The 24,179-nt window shown below is 37.3% G+C and overlaps 1 protein-coding gene across 7 annotated transcripts in view; it reads left to right on the top strand.

The window, feature by feature from the left end:
• The window catches only part of LRRC4C (leucine rich repeat containing 4C), an 817,554-nt gene that overhangs the window by 607,665 nt on the left and 185,710 nt on the right, over positions 1-24,179 (top strand). For all 7 annotated transcript variants that reach the window (XM_039343308.1, XM_039343314.1, XM_039343307.1 and 4 more), the window contains one exon: positions 21,634-21,717. The gene's annotated coding sequence lies outside the window, so the exon portion shown is untranslated. The remainder of the gene's footprint in view (positions 1-21,633; positions 21,718-24,179) is intronic.

Raw genomic sequence — 24,179 nt, 5'->3', positions numbered from 1 at the left:
CAGAGAGGGCTCTCAGTGCCGCCTCTGGCATCCGTGCCATAGGTTCGCCACCACTGATATAGCAAGTCTGACTGTGCTTTTTTTAATCGTGCTTCCCCTTTCTCTTTTATCTTCATGTGAATTAGGGAGATATCTGTCCAGATGTTTTTTTTTTGTAATCCTCCCTTGTCATTTAGATTTAAGCAATGTTTCCCTTTTTGTTGTTTTTATAAAAGTTCTTCCGTCTTTCTATCAAGATTATCTTCTAAACTTTCTATAGTTCTGATCCAAAGGGTCTGATAGAGTACCTGAACCAACTGATTTTGTGACAGCATTCCATAATATACATCCTAAACCCCTCAGCTCTCCCCACCACTACCACCGTTGGCTTGGTATATATATTTTACAGCCTTTCCTACCAGTTCAAAAATCATTCACTGTTCCTACCAATTGAGAATCTTTCAAGTATTTCAGCAACCAACTGACATGTGAGAATATAATCTATCACTACACTGTTCTGTTCCCCTCTTTCTTAATATTTTATTGACTAAGCTTGCATGGAAACGGAACTCAACACAGGAATGAGCTTCGTTGAACTCAGCATTTCACCCCCCAACCCACACAGCCCCCCCCCAAAAAATCCAAAGTTATTTCTCTTACTGAGAATCAAATGTGTTACTAGTGCTCTGACATAGTTTTGAAATAATTGTGTGATTACTAAACCAAAAGGAATGGAATGGAATGTAGAACAGAATAAATTAGTGTTAATGAGAGGAAAATTGTTAATCATAAGTAAAAAGCTACTTACATAATTATAAAATATGTACATAGTGCTACATGAATAATAATAATTTATTAAAATTGTAGGCTACCTGACTCTCAGAAACTCTGGGCAGCTCACAACAATTAATTAAAAAATTACAATAAAATCAATGAAACATAAAAGATAAAAATAAAAAATGCAATGAAGCAAGGGATTTCACTAGGTCTCCAAACAAAGGCCTGGATGAAGAATGACTTGCCTTATTTATCCTGAACTGTCTTCTGACTAGTTTCAGAAGATTATCCTATTTTTAAAATACAACACCCACACATACACCCACACAAATACACATACAAGTAGCTTAATTTCTCACGTAATGTTCTAATCAGTCAATTCTCTACCATTTACTCATATTTTCTTTAAGCAAATACATAAATAAATAACAACTCTGCTCAGTCTTTTGATCAACAAACTTACAGTTAGTCCTCAAAAATGACCATATGCAGATTTAGATATTGGACAATTGCATATTGGGATAATTCCATCATTATCATAGCTGCCATAAAACTTGATTTTCCCCAGAAAGAGCCAAATCTATGATTGACCAAAACAACATATATTAAAATACTGAAAAGCTATCAGTTTTTTTGGGGGGAGGTTATTCTTCCAAACTTTTGCCCCCGCCCATCACATGACCTGGAACGGCAATGGCACACATTAGACATACGCAGGGCCTTGCGCTGTTACATCAAGCACATGGCGGCTATTCGTAAATCTGAAGCCCTATTTGTCTCATTTCAACCTTCGTCCATGAGGCAGAGGGTATCCGCCTCTTCCATAGGCAGGTAGATCAGGGCGTGCATAGCAGGGGCGTATGTGTCGCTTTCCCTGCCAGTTCCAAGTCATGTGATAGCACATTCCACTCGCAGTGCTGCCACATCTGCGGCGTGGGCAACACAAGCATCTATAGAGGATATTTGTAGGGCATTGACATGGTCTTCGCCTTCCCCTTTTATTAGGCATTACCGACTGGACAAATTTGCATCTGCCGTGGCTTCCTTTGGTCGACGAATACTGCAACAGGTAGTGCCAGGACCAGGGACACAGGTCCCAAATGACTGCCTCCATAGGGACAGTGGGGGCTTTGGTAAGTCCCATTGGTGGATTCTTCATCCATCATGCTGGAGAAGGAGCTTTGGCTTACTTCAATGCCTCTTCTCAGCATGATGATGAAGAATCCACACCCACCCCTTTAGAGATCAGTTAGACCCCGTGTAAGGGGGTTGTTCCTTTTTTCCTTCTCTTGGGAGTCATCACATTGGACTATTGTCATTGTGTAAGAACGTCCTGCTTTGAATGTAAATCAAACAAGACACCAGGAACGCTACAGTAATCAACGAGAATTTATAGCTCAAAATTGAAAACAAAGTCAGCTCTGACAAATCCCCTCCCCATCGCCCTATATACATCCCGTCACCACACCCACCGCGTACGCCCTAATTATCTCAATTACTCCTATAAAGTACAGCCCCACCCACATCACACCGCACCCTGTCTCCCCACGCGTCAGCCATTGTCTCTATAGAAGAGTGCTACAACTACGTCTCCTTCCCCCCCATCCACCCAACAATTACATCCTGTCAGACCCAGCATTTCAGTTCAGCGTGTCTGTCCAACACGGTTCCAATCCATTCCCCGCTCTTCCAGCATTTCAGTTCAGCGTGTCTGTCCAACACAGTTCCAATCCATTACCTGCTCTCCCGGGTGTCCGATTGGTCACGTGATCCGTTCGTCATTGCGGAAGCGCCGGCAGCACTCCGGCAACGGCGCCGCTGATCCCACACACGCAGGACCGTTTGGAGGCAACCTGGACCGTTCAGCGTCAGCAGGTAGGATTCATGCTGGGTCTGACATTCGGCTCCCCCTCACCACAGAGCCCCCTGCAATGGAACACAAGAAATCACTTATATCCTCTGACCCATTCCGGTAATGTTATCTGTCGCCCCTTTTCTTTGGTCTATGTGGCCATGTCCTGTGATACCGGCGGATTAGGGCCGGGGCACAGACATCCTCCCTTCGTACCCAGGAAGCATCGGATAAAGGGTATCCTCTCCATAATACCAGATAATATAGGTTACCCCCCCGCAACCGTGAGTCTAGTATATCTTGGATTTCATATCGTCCCGGAGTGATGGGTCCCGGTGGGTCTTTATGGGGGTCCCCCTTTACAGGCTTTAACAGACTTACGTGGAAGACCGGGTGTATCTTACCAAGCATTTCCGGCAATTGCAGTTGCACCGTAACAGGGTTGAGGATACGTACTATGCGGAAGGGTCCAATGTATTTTGGCACTAGCTTCTTGCATGGCACCTGTAACTTAATATACTTGGTGGATAAGTATACCTGCTCTCCCACCCATAATTGGAATGGCATTCTACGACCTTTGTCAGCCTGCTCTTTCGCTGCCTGTTCTGCCTGCTGCAGTGCTTGTTTTACTTTACCCCATACGTGACCTGCACGGGACAACCAGTCTCCAGTCTGATGTCCCAGGGGTTCCTGCGACTCGCCCCCGGGCAATGGAATTGGGTCATACCCGTAAATTACTTGAAAGGGGGATAATCCCGTGCTTTTGTGCACTGCGTTGTTATACGCTAATTCTGCAAATGGCACAAACTCTATCCAATCCGACTGTTGGTAAGATACATAGGAGCGTAGATATCGCACAATTGCTGCATTGGCCCGTTCCGCCGCCCCATTGGTACAAGGATGGTATGCGGAACTTAGTCCTTGGGTGGTTCCGATGTTTGCGAGGAATCGGCGCCAGAATTGGGCCGTGAATTGAACACCTCGGTCTGAAATAATTCAACGGGGCGCTCCGTGTAGTCGGTAAATGTGTTGCACAAACAATTTTGCTAACTGTTTTGCGGATGGTAGTCCCTTGCAGGGGATAAAATGCGCCTGCTTTGAAAATAGATCAACGACCGTCCATATGACCGTGTATCCCTTGACGTTTGGTAAATCAATGATGAAGTCCATCCCAACATCCTGCCAGGGTCGAACTGGGTCAGATACCTTTTGTAACAATCCCATCGGTCTTTTTGATACTACTTTCGCCTGTGCACAAACATGGCATTCCTTGACATACCGTTCAATGTCCTTCCTCAAGCTCGGCCACCAGAACTGGCGTCTTGCCAAGTGTAGCGTTTTTACAAATCCAAAATGGCCCGCCACTTTAGAATCGTGGCATTGGTGGTATACCCGATTCCTCAAGTCCTGGGGAACATATAACTTATTTCCATACCAGGCCAATCCATTCCCTGCTCTCCCGGGTGTCCGATTGGTCACGTGATCCGTTTGTCATTGCGGAAGCGCCGGCAGCACTCCGGCAATGGCGCCGCTGATCTCACACACGCAGGAACGTTTGGAGGCAACCTGGACCGTTCAGCGTCAGCAGGTAGGATTCATGCTGGGTCTGACACATTGGCTCCGCCATCGTTGAAACTGGGAGGTCCCAGGCCAGGACGGGTGTGACAACTTTGACAACTTAGTCTGATTGGGCAGGAGGACTGAAATAACCCATTGGTGGATTCTTCATCATCATGCTGAGAAGAGGCATTCAGGTAAGCCAACGCTCCTTCTCTCCTTGATTAGTTTCCCTCAATTGCTTCTTGTCTTCCCTTCAGGTACTTTGAAGAATAGCTTGACTCCCTCTTCCTTGTGGCAACCCCTGAGATATTGGAACACTGCTATCATGTCACCCCTAGTCCTTCTCTTCAATAAACTTCTCAACTAACAGTTATAACTAAAGAGCTTTTTGAATGAGAAACAAAATGTTTTCAAAGAAAAAAACACAAAGAAGTCCAGTTGCTTTTTGGAAAAAGCACCTTTGGGATAGCCCAAGCAATTTTATTTTTAATCCCTGGGCCCCAAATACTGAATTAATCCTTGGTCCTTTCAGGATAGCAAAGGACATTACCTTCTGATCTGAGCCTCTGGCTTCTATTCTCTTTTTCATTATTTAGGGGAGATGTTACTATAGATCCCAACATGATATTCCCTATGTATTCCTATCATAGGACATTAATGCAAACTGATGTACCTTGGCAAGAAACTGCTGAGAACTACCAATCTGATTTGGATACAAAGTGGTAAATAAAGTGGGTTCTTGGAAGAAATTGCACTGTGGCTACTGATTACCTTTATTCATAATATAAAAAATATAAGGAACATGTATCTGTCATAAGCAGCAAAGATAGTAAAGCAAAGTTGGCAGTTTATCAGAATTTTTTTGGTTCGTCTTATGAAAGGAGACCAAATAACAGAATAACAGAGTTGGAAGGGACCTTGGAGGTTTTCTAGTCCAACTCCATACACAAGGAGGAGACCCTATACCATTCCAGACAAAGTGCTGTCCAGTCTCTTAAAAGCCTCTACATATTTTTTATAATATGATGACCAAAACTGGATGCAGTATTCTAAGTGTGGTCTTACTAAAGCTTTATAAAGAGCCGAGGTGGCGCAGCAGTTAGAGTGCAGTACTGCAGGCCACTTTAGCTGACTGTGTTCAGCAGGTCAGCGGTTCAAATCTCACCGGCTCAAGGTTGACTCAGCCTTCCATCCTTCTGGGGTAGGTAAAATGAGGACCCAGATTGTTGGGGGCAATGTAAATATATATATACATTGCTTACTGGTGTACACCGCTTAGAGAGTGCTTGCACTTAAAGCGGTATATAAGTCTCATAAATAAATAAATAAATAAATAAATAAATAAATAAAGGGGTACTAATACTTCACGTGATCTTGATTCTATCCCTCTGTTAATGCAGCCTAGCACTGTGTTGGCTTTTTTGGCAACTGCAGCACACTGCTTGCTCATATTTAAGTGATTGTCCACTAGGACTCCAAGGTCCCTCTCACAGTTACTTCTACTGAGCCAGGTTTCACCTAATCTGTACCTGTAGAGTTGATTTTTCTTGCCTACAGTAAGTGTAAAACCTTACCTTTCTCTACATTTTTTTGTTAGATAGGGCCCAGTGTTCAAGTCTGTTGAGATCCATTTGCATCTTGAGTCTATCTTCTGGAACCTATCTTCATTTGTTGGCTATTCCTGCCAGTTTAGTGTCATCTGCAGTTTTGATGAGTTCCCCTTCTATTCCCTCATCTAAATCATTTATGAAGATGTTAAGGAACCTTAAACAGAACCTTGGGGTATCTCACTGCTTTCTTCCTTTCATGTAGATGTAGTTCCATTGAGGATCACACGTTGAGTGCAATTTGTCAGCTAGTTGCAAATCCATTTGAATCCATGAGCTAGGACAAAACTTATAATGAATAATGCACCATAAAAAAGGATGTTAGAAATGCAGCAATCATACAATTTATATAAAAAAAAATCTTGAATCCAGAACCAACCTTGCTTTAGGTAATCTCCACAAGTAGAAATATGAATATCAGTTTCAGTGTCATATCTTTTTATGAACTGGGATCAGAGGTCTCACCTAATACTTTATTTGAGTGACAGACACCTGCTGGAACTGTCAACACTTATCATCTTCAGTAAATATTTTGTTATTACAAATCTTATAGCCACAAAAGAGTCCTCTGAGAAAGTGATATTATTATAATTATTGCTTTCTTTTATCTGTCTGTCTGTCTGTCTGTCTATCTATCTATCTATCTATCTATCTATCTATCTATCTATCTATCTATCAATTTCTCTATTTATCATCTATTTATTTACCTATCATCTGACATCTGTCATGAATTTATAAATCTAACAAAATTATAAATCTAATAATGTCTAAACTTTATAAATTAATAAACTTTAACTTGAGGCTACATACCATCAATGGTTTTCTTTTGCCAATGATTAATGCAGAATTTGCAGTTCTGTTTTATGCATCTTTGCCAAAAATATAAGCCATATTATTGGTTAGGATTTATGGTTTCAGTTGCCAGTTAAGAGTCCATGGGCAACCTGTGAGAAAATATATAATGATTCTCATCATATACTTTACTAAAATAAAATAAAAGATATAATTGTTTCAAATGTAATTTTCTTTGTATTTTTAATAAAAGACTGCCTAATTGTTTTGAGGCATTTTACTCTTCCTTTATTCTTGTTCTTTCCCCTGCATTCAGTTGTTGCTGCTGCTGTTATTTTAACTTGATAAAACAGGAATAATGTATTTCATTATTTCATTCTCAGTATTATATATCTCATCTAGCTACCGTATATATGCTCTGTCATTTACATACAACCATAAGCATTTTGTTACATCTTGCATGTAATTTTCATTTCATTCATTTGGAATTTTCTTTAATAAAAATATATTTGGAGCTCGCAATACCTAGCAAAATATGAGACCTTTAAGATACCTGAACCAGGTGAAAAGAATTACCATAGTATTTATTTTGGAAATTGACTTTTCGAAAATGCTGTTTCCATCTTTGCTTCTGTCTGCTTCTGTAGAAAATCTAACAGTAAGCATACTTACATGCTCATTAGGATCTAAAACAGAATTTTTGTTTGATTGAGCGATTTATTTATTTATTTATTATAGTTGCTTATATGCTACATATTCCATAAACTCATGGAGGCTTGCAACAACTGAATAGCAAAAATGAAATCACAAAATCCAGCAACCCTAACAATATAAAATTCCATTAAAAACATAAGCATCTCAGCCCATAAAATCGTACATGAATAACAAATGGTTCTCTACCTATTCTGATACAGATAAAAAACACAACTAAGTGAAATGATTTTCAAAGCTTTCCAAAGAGGGTAGTGGGGTCCATCTTATCCGGGCAAGCAACATCCATAGACTTAATGTTCCCTATCCATTCACTTTGAGACATTTTTAGTGAAGTTTAACTCATGGAGATACGTACATAGGTCAGCTTTTCTTTCATCAATAAGGCTAGCAGCTCTTGTCAAGTTAGCTATTGTGCTAATGCAAAAGATGGATCTATTATCATATTTATAATAATATATTATATTATTGTATTATTACAAATATTAATATTTTAAATATGTAATTACTAAGGTATATAATATTTTATCACCTGTATATATTGTAATATATTTATTAGCCTCTACTTCAGTGGATCTCAACCTTTTTAATGCCGTGACCCCCAACCGGTCATAAGTCAAGGACTACTCAACCGGTCATAAGTCGAGGACTACTCAACTGGTGCAGCACCATTTGCAGAATGGGACTTTTGGCAGGCTCAGCAGGGCAGAGACAGCCTGGACAATTCCTAGTGGCTTTTGAAAGCCAATAGAATTAGACTCTATTCAAGAGAGTCTATTCTATTGGCTTTCAAAAGCCAATAGAATAAAAGGGAGTAGCACAGCTAAAGAAAAGGGGGAAAATGGCGGACTGCATTGTTTGGTGACTCCTGTAAAATGGTTTTTCGACCCCAAATGGGGTCCCGACCCACAGGTTGAGAACCACTGCTCTACTTGCTTATTCATTTGATATTTTAAGTCTAAAACTGAAAAACTTTTTTTTACAGGATCTTTAGTAATGCACGGTTATTTAATTAGGGAGAAAATTGTGTAACTAGTTGAAAACCGCTTCCTTAAAGTGAGGGATTTGTACTATATATGTAATGACTAAAGGCTCTAAGAATAGCACATACAAGTGCTTGCTTGTGAAGTGCCTGACTTCGATAAACTCGGAAGCCTGGAGGGTGTTTACGTGGCTGATGATTCATAAACTTACCACGCTTGCAATTCCATCAAGAGACACATTGACTTACAACCAGCCTATGAACACCTCAGAATTCAAATCAACCACACAGCCAACCAATAACAACACCAATCCTCAACCAACCCACACAACCCATTCCCAACCAGCACCTCATCTCCCAATGATCCTCCTCTGATGTGAACTCCCCATCACAAGACCCTCACTTGTTGCAACTCACACCTGACCCATCACAAGACCTATCACAAGACACACACCTGATGTGTCCTCCCCATTACACGACCTACTGACCACATGAAGCTCTTATAAACAGAGAAACACTGACACTGATAAACTCCACTGAAGATGTTACTTAGCCTGGTAATGAAACATACAGAAACCAACCCACAAGCTTGGAGAACTAACCTCCAGCCTCACTTTCATCCTTATTTATCCTAAATAACCCATGCCTGACACTTCCCAATCAGGATGAAATAGATAATGTGCTGCTTCTGACTGTCAATGGAACCAATAATTGCTGAGATAATTCAAAAGAACAAAGTTGATACTTGAATGAAATGAATCTCAAGATTTATTGAAAAGCAGGAAGGTCTGAAAAATTAAGTTCTGTTTTCCTCCCTTACAGTTGAAATTTATGTCAAGAAACCTCATTGAATAGTATTAAGACTAGCATTAACACACACAATGACCAAAAATGTGGACAAGACTTTACTGTGATGTCACAGCACACATATCAACATTTTGATGAAAAATGATGATATGTGCTGTCAATACCCCTGCTCTAACAGAGGTAGTGTTTTACCCTACTTTCTGTATGTATACCCCATTTAGAAAGTTATTGTACCTTCTCTTCAACAGTCTTTCAAAGATTCAGAGAGAAAGAAAGGACAAGGAAATGTGTTGTGTAAGCCAGTGGTTCTTAAACTTTTTGAACAAATTGCCCCCTTGAGCCAATGAGGAAGTTGTCATTGCCCCCCTCCCCAACCTAACCTCTCAATCACAGCATAGGAAATAATTCTTCAATTTATCCAAACACTTTTTTTTGTTTTCTTTAAAATTGTCATCAGGACATATTGATGCAAATAATTTGTTTCCAGTCTTTTTCCCATATCTCAACTGTGTGAAAAGTTTTGGTGCCACCTGTCACTTTATTCCCAAACTTCGTGATACATGTATTTCATTATTATCTTATTTATTCAAGACATTTAAATGTAATGACCACTGAAAACAAAATTCAATTGCAAGAAAGTGAAATGCCCGAAAAGAAAAACAGTAACATTTAATGATTGAATTACAAGTGAAATTTAAGACGCAAAAAGAAATATAAAAAGGGCATAAGAACAAACCGCAATGCAGGAACTAAGAATTTCAAGACAAAAACTCTGAAACTAAATTAAGATTCGAGGAAAGTATATATAGTCACACACACTGTAAAAAGGATTAAAAAGACACAAAGAAAATATAATATCGAACTGGAGTGCACACTAAAAAAGTACAATACAAAGAGACACACAAAATGCTTTACAGAGCCACTCAGCATGCGATGTTTTGAAAGAAGCGCTCCCCTCTCTATCACTGCCCATTCTGGCCAGTGGCGCCCCACTGTATGGGTAGAGGCTGCTGTGCAATGCGCATGAAGATAAGCGATGTGTATTCATATATGTACGGCGTTCTGAAACTAGCTGGAGGAACTTTTGAAAACACAATTCAATCCACTAATAGTGAACGATCTGATGTTTTTGTACGACAGATATACAGCGATTCACTGTATGAAAAAGTCTCAAAAGTGTCCCCAAAACCTCTTTCTCCATCGCCCCCATATCTCCCCCTTTTCATTCCGTTGCCCCTTTTCATTCCATCACCCCCCTGAAAAATGAAATCGCCCCCTGGGGGGCAATATCGCCCAGGTTAAGAACCACTGGTGTAAGCTTCCTTCCACCAGTTCATAGATGGCTGGAATCTGGATAAACTAAATTTATTAAAAAATGTGACATGCACAATGTTTAAAAGAATGATTCATTGTTATACCTTAAAAGGCAGCAAAGAAAAGGCTGGGAACAAAATAAGGCAGATATTAGACGTATGACTTCATATAAATTTTTCATCTGCTGTCCAGTTGTGTGGTATGAGTTTTGGTTTTTTTCCCTTTACATCTTGGATGAAAAAGCCGATGAAATAATGTACCAGATTTGCTACACTGCATAGCTTTACCAGTACAAATTGACAGGAACATTTACACTTCAAAATATAATTTTGGAATGTATGAAATTATCTAAGCAGGAATGTGGTAGGGTAATAACCTAATGTTTGCACCTGCAGAATATTAGAATCCTCCCTCTGAAAGCTCTGAAATTTCAGAGTTATCTTTACTGTTACCTTCAACTCTTGTGTTAACAGATGTTAGTCCCTTCTATCTGAATTATAAATTCATGTTCTTCCTGCTTGTTCTATTTTCAAAGCTCAAACTCTTTGTTGATAAAAGAATGGTAAGGCATCTTCCTCATATGTGTTCTTACTGTGTGGATTAGAGCTTATACAGTCCCTGGAATCTCAGAACCAAATTCTGCATACAAAACCCAACATCAAGGACAACAAAAGTCATCTGCCACAATGATGATCATTTTAACAGATTATTGTCTGTTAAACGAAATTTTACTGGCTTAAAACCACATTGTACTCACCGTAGTATTACACATTGGTATAGCACAATTCATTTGGTTTACTTGATTTCCGAGCTGGGTACTTGATGTTGTTATCCTGGAGCCCTGCCAATCCACAATTGGTAAAGCAAATGAGAAATTTATGTACTTCCAGTATTAGTAACATATCTTTCCTGAAAAAGCCAAAGTCCCATGACTGTGATCTGTTGCTATTGCTATCTAGTAAATCACATCCTTTAGCATATTTGCATAATTATAACAATATTTGAGAGAAAATATGGAAGTGTATGTGGGAATATTAACAGAAACTGATTATGGACATGGAATGTTTGTTCAATGTGTGTGTTTGTGTGTGTATTTGGAAACTTGTACAATGATATTCATCTATGATTTTTATTCATATTAATTTATGAAATATATTCAGTATTTCAAAAATTGTAAAAAGTAAGGAAATCAGTAGGATCCTTTTGCGATTAACAGCCATTCCTAAAATGATTTTATTCCCATGCTTGATAAGGAAATAATAAAAGTTACAACTGAAGTCGTTATTGGAAGAATTTTTAAAATATTTTTGTTAAACATTCAAATCAAGTCAGAAAAAACCTATGAGAAAATAGCACAAGGAACACTGTAATTTTGTCCCCCCCCCCACATTGTCATCTGGATTTTCCTATGAGAAGTAAAAGGTTAAATGGTATGTAGGAGATAGTGCTAAGAAAAAAGGAATAAAGTCTGCAAATGTAGTTATGCATTTTGAACCAGATCTCAATACAATTTGAGGAGCCAAAGCCAGATCATCTTTTGCAATATCAAATAATGGCACATGAGCTTACCTTGTTTCTCTGTGTGAAATTACTTGTGATTAGTTCCACACTGCAAAAAGCTAGTTCAAAGCCAAACTGTTCAGTATTGGGATCTTGCCACACCATATTTGCATCCCTTTAAACCAACTGGAAAAGTCACATTTCTGCAGGAAGAAAATTGTGCTGGTTTTATCCATGTAATGCCCAGAAAATAAGACAATGCAATCAGTTGGGGAACAATGCACAAGGAGGAATATTTTGCTGCAAAATGAAAGCATTAAGGAAAGGAACAGAGGAATAAAAAAGTGCTAAGTATGGGCAGGCATTTGCAGATTATTGCAGATATTGCAATAAACATGAACTTTATTTACTGATAACAAGGAATACTTCCTCTCTTCCATTCTAACTACTATATAAAGATGAAATTTGAGTAGAAACAACTTAGGAAAACAAAGATTAAATCTCCTTAAATTTTACTTTACATAAAGTCAAATCCAGATTAATAGATTTGTATTTCTTAAATAATCTAGGTTATGGGTATTAAGGTGACCAACTTTTTTACAATGAAAAGGAGGACACAAATAAATTGAAGAAAAAAATATCATAAATAAAATAAACATTTTATTCATTGCAACAATAATACAAAATACACTATAATATGATAAATGCATAATAAAAACATTTGTAACAACATTTTATATTGTAATTATGCTTACATGCCTATTTATTATTTAAATGAATACTTTTCCATTGAATGAATATTTTTTGTCAATGTATCATCTTCTAACAATATATTGGAAATATCTGAACAAGAAATATTTTTCATATTGAATTTTACGGCAAGTGCTGCAGCTAGAGTATCAACATTCTCACTTTTCCAAAAATCATTAGCACTTGAAAAAACCCTTTCAACTGCTGCATTAGTTCCAGGGCAGCACAACGTAAATTGAACAAGAATAAATAAATTTTCACACGGAATATGTTCATTTTTGAAATGGCTGAATATTTCCACCCATCTTTTATCAATTTCAACATGTTTATTTTCCCATTGTATTAATTTTTCAGAATTTAAAAATACATTCAGTCTTCTAATTTCTTCAAAGAGACAATTGTCGTCTATTTTAACGTCTGGCATTTCTTTAGATAAAAACTCAACACAAGATTCAATATCTGTCCAATATACTTGCGATGAAGTCAAAAAACACCATTGAAAACTTATTTCCAATGATGTTTGTTTCAGACCATTCTTCGATATATTGAAAACATGTTTGATAAAAATTCTGCACTTCTTTGATAAACTTTTCCGTTATGCCTGGATTTGATTCCTCTAAGTCTGACAATTTTCTTTTTATAACTAAAAGAAGAAATTTTTCTTCAAATCGAGCTTTATATTGAAGGATAAAGTCATTCAAAATAAGACTAACTTCTGTAGCTGAAATGTGTTCATCTTCAATCTTTTGAATTGTTTTGTGAAAAATAGATGCTTGATTATGTACAAAATACATTAATATCTCAGATATTTCATTATTGAAAAACAATTCCAGGAGTTTTGGACATTTGTCTAAACTTAAAAAATATGAATGGAGAGGCTCAAATAATTGTAGAACATGCTCTATAGCAGGTGTTAGAGCAAGCCATCTAACTTTTGAATATCCTAAAAGTTTTTTGTATTGAACATTCGCTTCTTCACAAAATTGTTTTAAAGTAGCCACACGAACTGTAAAATGACTAAAATACAAATAAATTGTAGTTATTATTACTTCTACATCAATTGGCATGGCACATGATGCCGTGTTGATTGCATTTGACAAAATATGTGCATTACAACTTATTCCTAGTATTTTCTTTTGGAGTAAATCTTGCAATTTTACATACACATTATTCACCCCTTTGTGTCTTCGCCCACCAAAAATTGTGTTTGTATTATCAGCTGTTAGTGCAACAACTTTGGATTTCAAATTGTTTTCATTTATTACTCTGTATAGATGGTTTGACAAAATTTCAGCAGTTTCACCCTCAATGGATTCTAAATTTAAATTTTTTACTTGAATGCCCTTGGTAACATTAAAATATCTTACTAGCATTGGATACAGTTTAGTTTCATTATGATTGGATGCATCAGATAAAACTGTTACAAATGCTGCAGTTTCCAAGTCTTCTGTAAGTATTTTGTTACAGTAATTTTTAAATACTGATTTAATAATAGCCTCGCATTTTGTCCTGGCACATGAAAATTTAGCATCGTGAAACTTTTTCAATAATTTAGTTGTACAATCCATACTACGAAAACTTTGATTGTGAATTATGGTATGGTATGGAATGCAAATGTTCCCTCCATTGCAGCTAACTGTTTTTCATCTTCAGAATACTTTGAAGTTTTAAAAAAACTTGTTACTTTACAACTGGAAGCAGATGCATCTGATGATTGCTTATGCTTCTTGGTGGTCAAGTGTTTCGTAATAGCTGCTCTGCCCCCAACTGCAATACAAAATTCTCCGCTGCAAATATTGCAGAAAACAGTGTTATCCTTCTTTGATGTGATGAATGAAAATTCCTTATTCAATTTATCTTGAAATGGCATTTCCTCTTTTTTGATTTTTCCATCACTAAATGGAAGTTAGTCTCCTCCAGGTATCTTTGGGACTAACTAGGAGATAGTGAAGTTGGGTGGCAGGGAGGGGTGCAAAGTTCCTGTCAATTCGCCTTCGCTGCAGACAACTTGCATGTGCAAAGTTTACCGGCCGGATGTTTTGGCACGCTCAGCAGCAATTCCTATTGGCTTTCGAAAGCCAATAGGGGAGTAGCCCAGCTCATGCAAAAGTTAAAAAAAAAAATCAAAAAAGGTGCTGGAACTCCGTTTTGAGCATTATATGAGAAAAAAAAAAGCCCTGCAGATTAGTCTTCAAATATCGAAAAGAAGGACATGTAGGAGGTCACTTTTCGAGGGAGGGCAGAACTTACAAAAGGAGGACTGTCCTCCCTAAAGGAGGACGGTTGGCCACCTTGTGGGTATATGTCCTATTTGGGAATTTTTAAGAAAGCTTTAGTTAGTAGTTTTTTTACAAAGTTAACTAATGAACAATTATTATATTCTTTGCTTTCTTTTAGCTCAAACATTTTTTTCTACCCCAGAAACCCAAATGCTAATGTATTAAGATCAGACTTAATGGCATTACCACTTACCACAAGAAGGACTGAAAGTTTCACACTCAAATCAACACAAGTGCTATTTGAGAGTTAGTTCATTAGTCCAAAGTGTGCAACACTGAAGTCTTTTTCATGCGTTGATACAAGACTGTAGTGAGTCAAAAATAAAGACTAAAATCAAGCTACTTTTTCAACATATCAGTTTGGCCAGAGGTCTCAGCCATTGCTTATTAATTAGAACAGAATATCAAAATGTGTTTTTGGGAGGGAAATTACCTGAGTATAATGAATATCGATCAGCCAATTCTGAGTGTTCACAGGTGAGGAAAAAAGTGTGTGTATGCTCTTGTGGAAGCAGCAATTAATTGGGAAAAGAATCTAGTAAGAATCTGAACTTCCAACATCTATATGCTTCTGCTTCAAAATAGTATCATATTGAAGCGCTACTCACTCCATCTCTATTTCCTCTGCAGAATTGTCAATTTCCACAGCAAATGGTGTAGACAAAAAACTGAAATTGTGGTTCAAGTACTTGGAAATCATTGCAGTCATATATCAAGGTGTTTCTGTGTATGAGAAATTATATCTGAAAATTCTGTTAAAGACGAGAGTACAGCCTTATCCAGAGTTGAGAAATAGACCAAAATGACCAACCATTCCCTTTCCCTAAAGTAAGCTTCAGTTTCAATGATTTAACAGTCTCCTCCATCTGTCTTATCACTGGTTCTCTATTTCGAAGCTTTAAGTTTAGTGCTTTCAGGTGGTCAGTTACATCTATTAGAAAAGCAAGATTGCAGAATAATCTAGAGGGGAAACTCCCTTTCAGTTTCATGAAGGAATTAATGCCCATCTCAGAACATTCCCCTGAGTCAGCCATCTAACTTTGATATGGTGTGGAAAGTTTGCCATATTCACTATCTATACTTCCTTGGATTCGGCCTTCAAGCATTTGTGAAATTAATGGTTTAGATCTATATTTGTAAAGTCCCCATGTTTATACTTTTACTGTAGAAAACAATGGTACAAAAATGTAATATATGCTAGTAAAGTTGATTCCTCTGGTAATGAGGGTGTTAAGTTTATGCTTGATGGAGTGTGAGCTTTTAAATCAAAATAACTGCCCATTTGTTTTGTCACTATATAGTAGTTGACCAACAGTACTCATCTACCATAAAATCCTAAAGAAGGTTGATTTTAATGGCTAGAACATATGTGCCTATTTCATGGCACATAATTCTGAGCATGTATATTTTGTTGCAGGTTGTGGAAAATGACTTAGAAGTTGGCATGAAGCCCACAAATTTAAGAGAACTAAAATGGATACAGGCAGTTACAAAGAAACTTAGTTTAGATATTAAAACCACCTGGCCAATGGGACTGTTTTTAGAACCCATTCCAAACTGAAAATCAATGATAAACATTTACTTATGAATGTATTAGAATGGTGGTGGGTAATTAATTTTCCCAAGGGACTACATATGGAAGGCTGAACCAATAGGGTTGTGAAGGTGCCTATGTATGCATGCACACACATATGTAAATGTAAAAAAAAAACAGTTGCCATCAAATTAAAAGCACTGCATGCATGCCATACACTTATTTACATTTGATTTCTAATTCCCAGCTGACTTCATGCAAGCCAGACAGGGCCTTGGGGGGGGGGTTGTAAAATGCCCAGCTCAGTATTAATAATTTATGTCAAGGAAAGAACTTAGGTTATATGTAACCAAATTTAGGCTATATATTATTTCATATGTGTTCATTTTAATCTTCTTCCTATATCAATACAATAACTCAACTGCCCTATTCCAGTTTACTAAATGGTTTCCAAGTGTTGATAGCTTTCTGATCATTTCCTTAGTTTTCCCTTCAGATCCATTTCATCTATATCTTTTTTTTAAATTCATGAATCAATTCATGAATTAAAAGAAGAGGGGTTCATTCCAAACATGAAGTTAGGATAAAGTGGGCTTGGATTTTTTTCTGCTCTAGAAACTTAAATAGCATCCTAACTATCTGGTTGCTTCTAGTTTAGCAAGCTGAGTGAATGTTTTGATTGCATTCTATTAAAGCAGAGCTAGATTTCGGTGAGCTCTGTGATCCCAGATATTATATAATAACAAATATGGAAAAATGTACAGCTGCCCAAACAAACAAATAAAACATGGTCATGTCTCACAAAAAAATAACAAGTCACAAAATCCTAGAAGTCACTGTATAATAGTTCCTATCCATAAAGGTAAAATATGCCATGCCAATGACTCACATAACTTCCAGGACTCGGAAATAATCATTTCCAGGTTTGTTTATGGCCATCTGAGCACCATTCATGATTAACAGATAGATAATTGCTGCCAATATCTTGTTTCAGAACATAATTCTGGTCTTGACCTTACCAAGTATGGCATATATGTGCTTGTTATCTTCTTTTCCTATTCACTGTTGTTTTGTTGTCTCTGTTGTTTTGACAGTTACTGACAAATGTCAGCTCACACAATGAATTATGCCTGTGATACATTCTCCCCCTGATTCCACATTTCCTGCCTGGCAATCATTCATAGCCCTGCACTTGTTCTTAAGAAAAGGACCAACATATGTTTATATCCGTGTGACCAACTAACATCCTTCACCTGCAGTTGTCCTTCACTAATCGCATTATCCACCAGTATCATATCCTTGGGGTTTTCATCATTGCTTCCTGATCTCCCTGCCCTTGTTGTTTTCATCACACCAGTCACAATTCATAGGACCCATACAAAGTACCTTCCTTGTTTAATTCTTTCAGCAATCATAGGCAAAGAACATTTGCTTCCAATAACGGAAGGTTTTTCTACATGACATTCTGCAGTTCTGAAGGACAGGGAGATGTGTTTAGCTAACAGGGTTTGCATTAATAAGTGTTCAATTCACTTCTGGAATTGGCTGAAGAATTCTGGGAGTTGAAGTCCACAAGTCATAAAAGGGCCAAGTTTGAAGACCCCTGTTCTAATGAGTAATCCTAGCATCTGTGTTTCATGGAGATGATAGCTCTCCTGATGCCAAGATACATCAGAAAATACATTAGGGACCAAAATCTTGTAACACTAGCCCTGCTGAGCCCAGCAACTCTTCTTTGAAGAAGAGAAACAGAAATTAGTAGCTACAATATCAACCCTGTCAGTAGTGATGTCTGACTCTAAGAGTAGACTAGGTCCAAAAAAAGTTAATGATGGAATGATAGATGTGGAACAAATTTTATCTGACAGAGAAACTACTGAAAGTGGAATTACAAATGACAAGCCAAGAGAAAAGAACACATGATTGGATATACAAAAGCAATTGGTATAATTTTTTAAAATTAAAGGGGAAATAATTTTAAGATGATTAATAGGAAATTTCAGAAACTGATAGAAAATGAATCTGGCATTGTGACTCTTATTAACATCATTATTCAGAGCCTTAGGCATATCAGTTTCTTGGAACAAAAATAAGAAAAGAAATTTGTGGCACCTACTGTAAGAAGATGACTAATTAATCTGGCTTAAACTTTCATGAACTAAAATATACTTTATTAGATATGTGCAATATTGCCCTAAGTTAAAAATATATAAATACATGATTAAGTAGGACATTGTAAATAACAGGGATAAAGAAAGAGAAGTATGATAATGCTTCATGAGAGATAATAATTATCTGCTTCTAATGCTGATTCCAAGAATTTTTAGTTTTCTTCTGGCGGAATTACAATTTTCTGCCAGAAGGAAGTTTTATTTTGCTTTTAAATGAAGCATTTTTCCCTATGAAATTATTATAAACCCAACATTATTGGGTTTCCTTGATATAAGGACATAACATTTTCATTATATTCTATAATCTACATTTTTCTATATCACATAAGTGAATTGTAACAAGAGGCCAGAAGAGAAATAAATCTGCTGTTCCTTCTTAAAACAATGTGGGTGTGAAGACCCATCCAGGGATACAAGCCAAACCATAAACCCATGTTCATACTACTTCCCTCCCATAGAGAAGTGATATGATAGCATACTTTCCACAGATTATGAGAGAATTTTGAGTTTTGTTGAGGCCCATGGTTTTGTAATTTTGCACTCTCTGATAATACAACCTGCACACATGAATGTAAAAAACTGATCAACTGTGTTCAAGTTTCTGCTTATGTTTGCTTCTGCCTGATAAGTTTTGAATTAAAAATTTGGTTAAATTATGTTTGCTCCCTTCTTATAACTGATTAATAATAAGCCAACTCGAGCAAAATCATTTCTTCTTGATTAAGTTATGTGGTTAAGAAGGTGGCAAGGCCCTACATTCTCTAAATTTGATTAATAAAACATTATAATACCCTCCAGTAGCTTTCTGAGTCATTGATGTGATAGGTTGATTGACATGTACAGATATTCTAAAGCAGTGGTTCTCAACCTTTTGAGGGTCGAACGACCCTTTCACAGCGGTCGCCTAAGACCATTGGAAAATACATATTTCCGATGGTCTTAGGAACCGAGACACTATAGACTTTCCTAGCCTGGAGAAGTAGGAAAAGGGAGGGGGAAGAGAAGAGAGGAATCAGGAAGAGTTATCCTCCTACATTCAAGGCATGACTGGGAGATACCAGACCCTAATCAACCTCCGCATTCGCCTTGTGGCTGAAGCCTCTGCAGCCAGAGTAGTGGCGAGGAGAGCCAAGCATTCCCTGGCAACGGCAGCCGCAATCCTCCTCTTTGTCATCAGCCATTTTTGTCTGACATAATGAAAAAAAGCTGCTGAGTATTGTTCTAAAATGGGGGGGGAGTTTACGAGGAAAAGAAGGGTGGAAATAATTCAATCAATCACATGACTTGACAGGATTTCTAACCATTTTTTTATCATGCGGCAAAATTGTATCTGTAGAAAAGCAGAGAGCCCCCCTCAATATTCCCACACCCATAGAGATGCTAATAGATGGGGCAATAGAAAAAGCATCTCAAGGTAAGCATTTCCTTGTGGAAGGCATATTTTGACCAAAATTTGCTTCATTCTGCGCCCCTTGGCCTGGGGAGACGGGAGGGTGCTGGTTTTTCACGTGGCTGTGATGTCAAGAAGAGGATTGGGTGGTGGTGGAAGGGACTTTGTCATTGGGGCTGCTTCTCCCAGGTTCTTTTGCTGGAGCTCCAAAAGAGCTGCACGAGCGGTGTCTCTCATCTTTCTGGTCTGTCCCTCCCGAGCTCTTTAGGCGTGAGTGTCGCGCAAAAGGAAGTGTGGGATGATACGCAGTGTGAAGACACTGTGAGCAAATCCCGGGAGCAGGGGAGAAGTCCTGAAGGTGAAAGTATGTACAATGGCGCTTCAAACGAAACACAAAAGTTGAAGAGGAACAACAACCCATCAATTGTAACTTTGAGCTGACTCTCTTCAGAGACACTTGAACTTAAGAGGGTTGTGTGAGTGCAGGCAGGAAGGAGGGACACCATGAGCGGGAAAGGAAGGGGCCGGGCTCTTGCTTCACATTCTTCAGCTCCTTTCCTCCCACCGGAGTGAAAGGAGCATGGATGAAAGGCAGCCTCATGCAGGGTTTCTGCTGCTCAGGCTTAACACTTGAGAGCAGATCCTTCCCTCTCCCTGTTTGGAGGAAAAAACTTCTCTGGCTTGGATGCAGAGAGTAGCCAGAGTAGCAAGCATTGGCAGGCTGTGGAGAAATTATGGTGGTCCTCGTCAGTTAAATTGGAATGGGGGCTAATTAATTGCCATCTTTCCCCTTGGAAGTTTTATATGGGTTCATCTTTCCTTGCCAGGTATGAGCTTACCTTACAAAGGCTTGGGGCCCAATTCTCCACCATTAATTTGCAATTCCGATCAAATGTCAGCATCAAAAATGATAAAAATTCAACATAATTCACAGGATTACCATTATTTTTTTGCACAATGCATTTGAATATTTAAAAGAAGAGGGAATCTGACTTGAAGTCCTTGGACTACAATGCCAAAATTTCATTTATTTGTAATTAGAAATAAATATTTCACAATATATAATTACATATTGTTTTTGTGATTAATCACTATGCTTTAACTATGTTCGATTTGTAACAATGAAAATACATCCTACATATCATATATTTACATTACGATTCATTACAGTAGCAAAATTACAGTTATGAGGTAGCAACGAAAATAATTTTATGGTTGGAGGTCACCACAACATGAGGAACTGTATTGGAGGGTCGCGGCATTAAGAAGGTTGAGAACTACTGTTCTAAAGCAATCAGATTTGTTGATCATGCATTGAAGTAAAGTTTGGCTTCAGAAGTTCAAAATCAAATCCACCAACCCACCCAACTTTGTAAATATAATGTTGAACTTCAATGGTACTGATTTCAAGGCAGAAATAACACTTAGATAAGGTATTTCAAAAATAGGAAACTAAACTTCTGCTGTATAATTTTATAACCAGATTTAAGAAATCTATCATTTATGTGCTATTTGTGCTTGGATAAATTTCATACTTTTTGACCTTTGGTAATATTTTCCCTGATTTTTCAAATATGTACAAAATACAGTTTTGTTGATTTATAGTAACTCTGTATTTTTTCTTGCAGGACTAATGTTATCTTCATCAAGAAACAAATTCTTTTATCAAGCCAACTGTCATTCCTATCAAACATTAGATAAAACTTCTTCAGGTAAGAGAGATCATAGATTGAAGACATATTATAGCCAATATATAAAGTCATATTTTCAGAACAAACATTTATTTCTGTTCTCAAGTATGTTTTCATTTTCTTATTTATCTCAATAGTTAATTTTGAATAAGTTCCAGTAATGCATCATTAATTTTATGTTTTTATTCTCACAAAAAATTGTGACAATATTGAATATCTTTAAATTTCTTGCTGACAATTTATTTTAGCCAATTGTGCTGTTGCCATAAGTTTTCTTTTAACTGCCAATATTCATATATTACTTAGTATAAAATTAATACTGCAATTCTAAGTATATTTGTCAAAATTAATTACCATTTATGTAATAGATTTTAATTTTTAGTACATGCATGGAACATTGAATCTAATGTTTTCACAATAAATAACAAATCTAATTCTAGAAATATAGCACATCAAGAAGAATCTAGTAAATTTAACATGATATAGCAAAAAGGATTTGCAAAGTTGTTCATGAATTCAACATAAGGATGTAGATGTATATGTATATTATATTATATAATATAATACTAATACAGCTTAAAGACAAATACATCTCTTTCGGAATAACTGTTATATGCAAGCAAGATCTTATTTTACAAGATGCATTCCATAGAGAGAAAAATCTTTGAAGGTATGTTCATAAAATGATACCTTTCTTTTCTTTTCCATGAAATTGGAGTATTTATTAATGCATAAAACAGCTGGAAATAAAACTGTCAGAACATGATTTCCATTCCCACATTTGTCGTGAGGCCAGCTAGGTGACCTTAAGTCAGTTACGTTCTCTCAGACCTAGGAAGCAGACAGTGTCAAGCTATTTCTGAGAATCTTGCCCAGAAAGCTGCATAGATTGACCACTCAGTTGCCAAAAGGCACAAATTGGAAGCAAGTGTGATGGCATTGTGATCTTTATTTTGTTTTTGAGGATATAACAGAAATGGAAAAAATTAATCTGAAAATAAGATTATTTATAATTTTGGGTACCGTATTATATTGTCAAACTCAAAAGAAATCAAAATATGTTATTGCTGTTAGTACAATCTTGCCAGCTTCTTTCAACTTAGAGTTTTCTATGAAAAGATTATGGAGAAGCAATTTCCCATAATTAATAACTTTATTTTGGATTTTCTATCGTATTCAGTGAAAAAGAAAGAAAAAGAGAGAGGGAAAGAGCGAGGGGAAGGAAGGAAGGAAGGAAGGAAGGAAGGAAGGAAGGAAGGAAGGAAGGAAGGAAGGAAAAGAAAGAAAGAAAGAAAGAAAGAAAGAAAGAAAGAAAGAAAGAAAGAAAGAAAGAAAGAAAGAAAGAAAACCCTATGCGCTGGCTGAAGCACGAAGCTATTAACAAAACCTAGGTTTTTGTTGACACTTGATGTGCATGGTTTTGTGCCAAGAATTTCAGTCCAAAAAGAGAAGCATTTGTGTTCACTTTTTCTCTTGTACGAGAAAAAAAAAAAGAGAGTCTAAAACATCATACATGCTGAGAAAACACTATTATCTTCCTCCTTTTCATGACAGGGCCACTAAAAAAATTGACAAGTAGAATTTTGTCAGTTCCCTTGAAACTATTACTACCTTTGGGCTTAGAAAAAGAAAGTTCAAGCCTAGAGGCTAATTTATTTCAAACCTATAAGCATCTGAAAATAGAGGACTGAAATGAAAGTGTCTTTAAACTACTGGGAAACGCTACCAACTTTCATCTGTGAGTACTTGAAAAGGATACAGGAAACTGCGCCTACAGCATATGTGGAAGGAGAAGTTATTATCTAGTTATCCCACGAAACTTTAGCTCTTGATCAGGCTCTTTTGTAATCTTATTGCTTTTCCTCTGTTTCTTTGTCCTCTTCCTTGCTGGCCTACTTACACACATAGCAAAAAAAAGTTGGTAAAACAGCTGTTCCTAGAATTAACTTAATTTAATCCACCGACAGCTACAAAACCAACATAGGCCAACAGTCTCTTGTTTGATCATTATCATTCTGGATATGGAAATATGTGGCAGATAGTCCCCTATAAGATTCCCATTGGTAGCTGAAGTGGTGCAGTCAGCCAGGGAAACCTTAAAGGTGTTATATGATTTCCTTTGTTTAAAGGAAGCCTCTAGACTTTCTGCCTTTCTGCTGCATTTCTGCACTCTCTGGCTTCCTGAACTGAAAGAGTGCACAGCTGCAACACCCAGGTTCCTGACCCTGGAGATGGAAGGAAAAATTATCATTTTTAGTTTCCATATTTTCCTTTTGCCAACTTCAGAAATGAAGCTGGTAGAACTGCTTCATATGAGACCTGCTACTACTATCAGGGGCAGTAGTGGTACTCTCCAACAAGCCAAAGAGGAGGAGCCCCAAGATTCATCCAAGTTTTTTCTATATCTGAGCCATTTCCACAAGAAGAATGGACACACCTGGGAGTCTCTGGTCCAGATCATCAGAAGGTGAATTTGGCATCAG

Source organism: Crotalus tigris, unplaced genomic scaffold (assembly GCF_016545835.1).
Source record: "Crotalus tigris isolate CLP2741 ecotype Arizona unplaced genomic scaffold, ASM1654583v1 scf7180000017841.2860490, whole genome shotgun sequence".
In the NCBI taxonomy this organism is placed as follows: domain Eukaryota; kingdom Metazoa; phylum Chordata; class Lepidosauria; order Squamata; family Viperidae; genus Crotalus; species Crotalus tigris.
The sequence above is the reverse complement of the archived record's forward strand: the minus strand, read 5'-3'. Positions and strand labels throughout refer to the sequence as shown.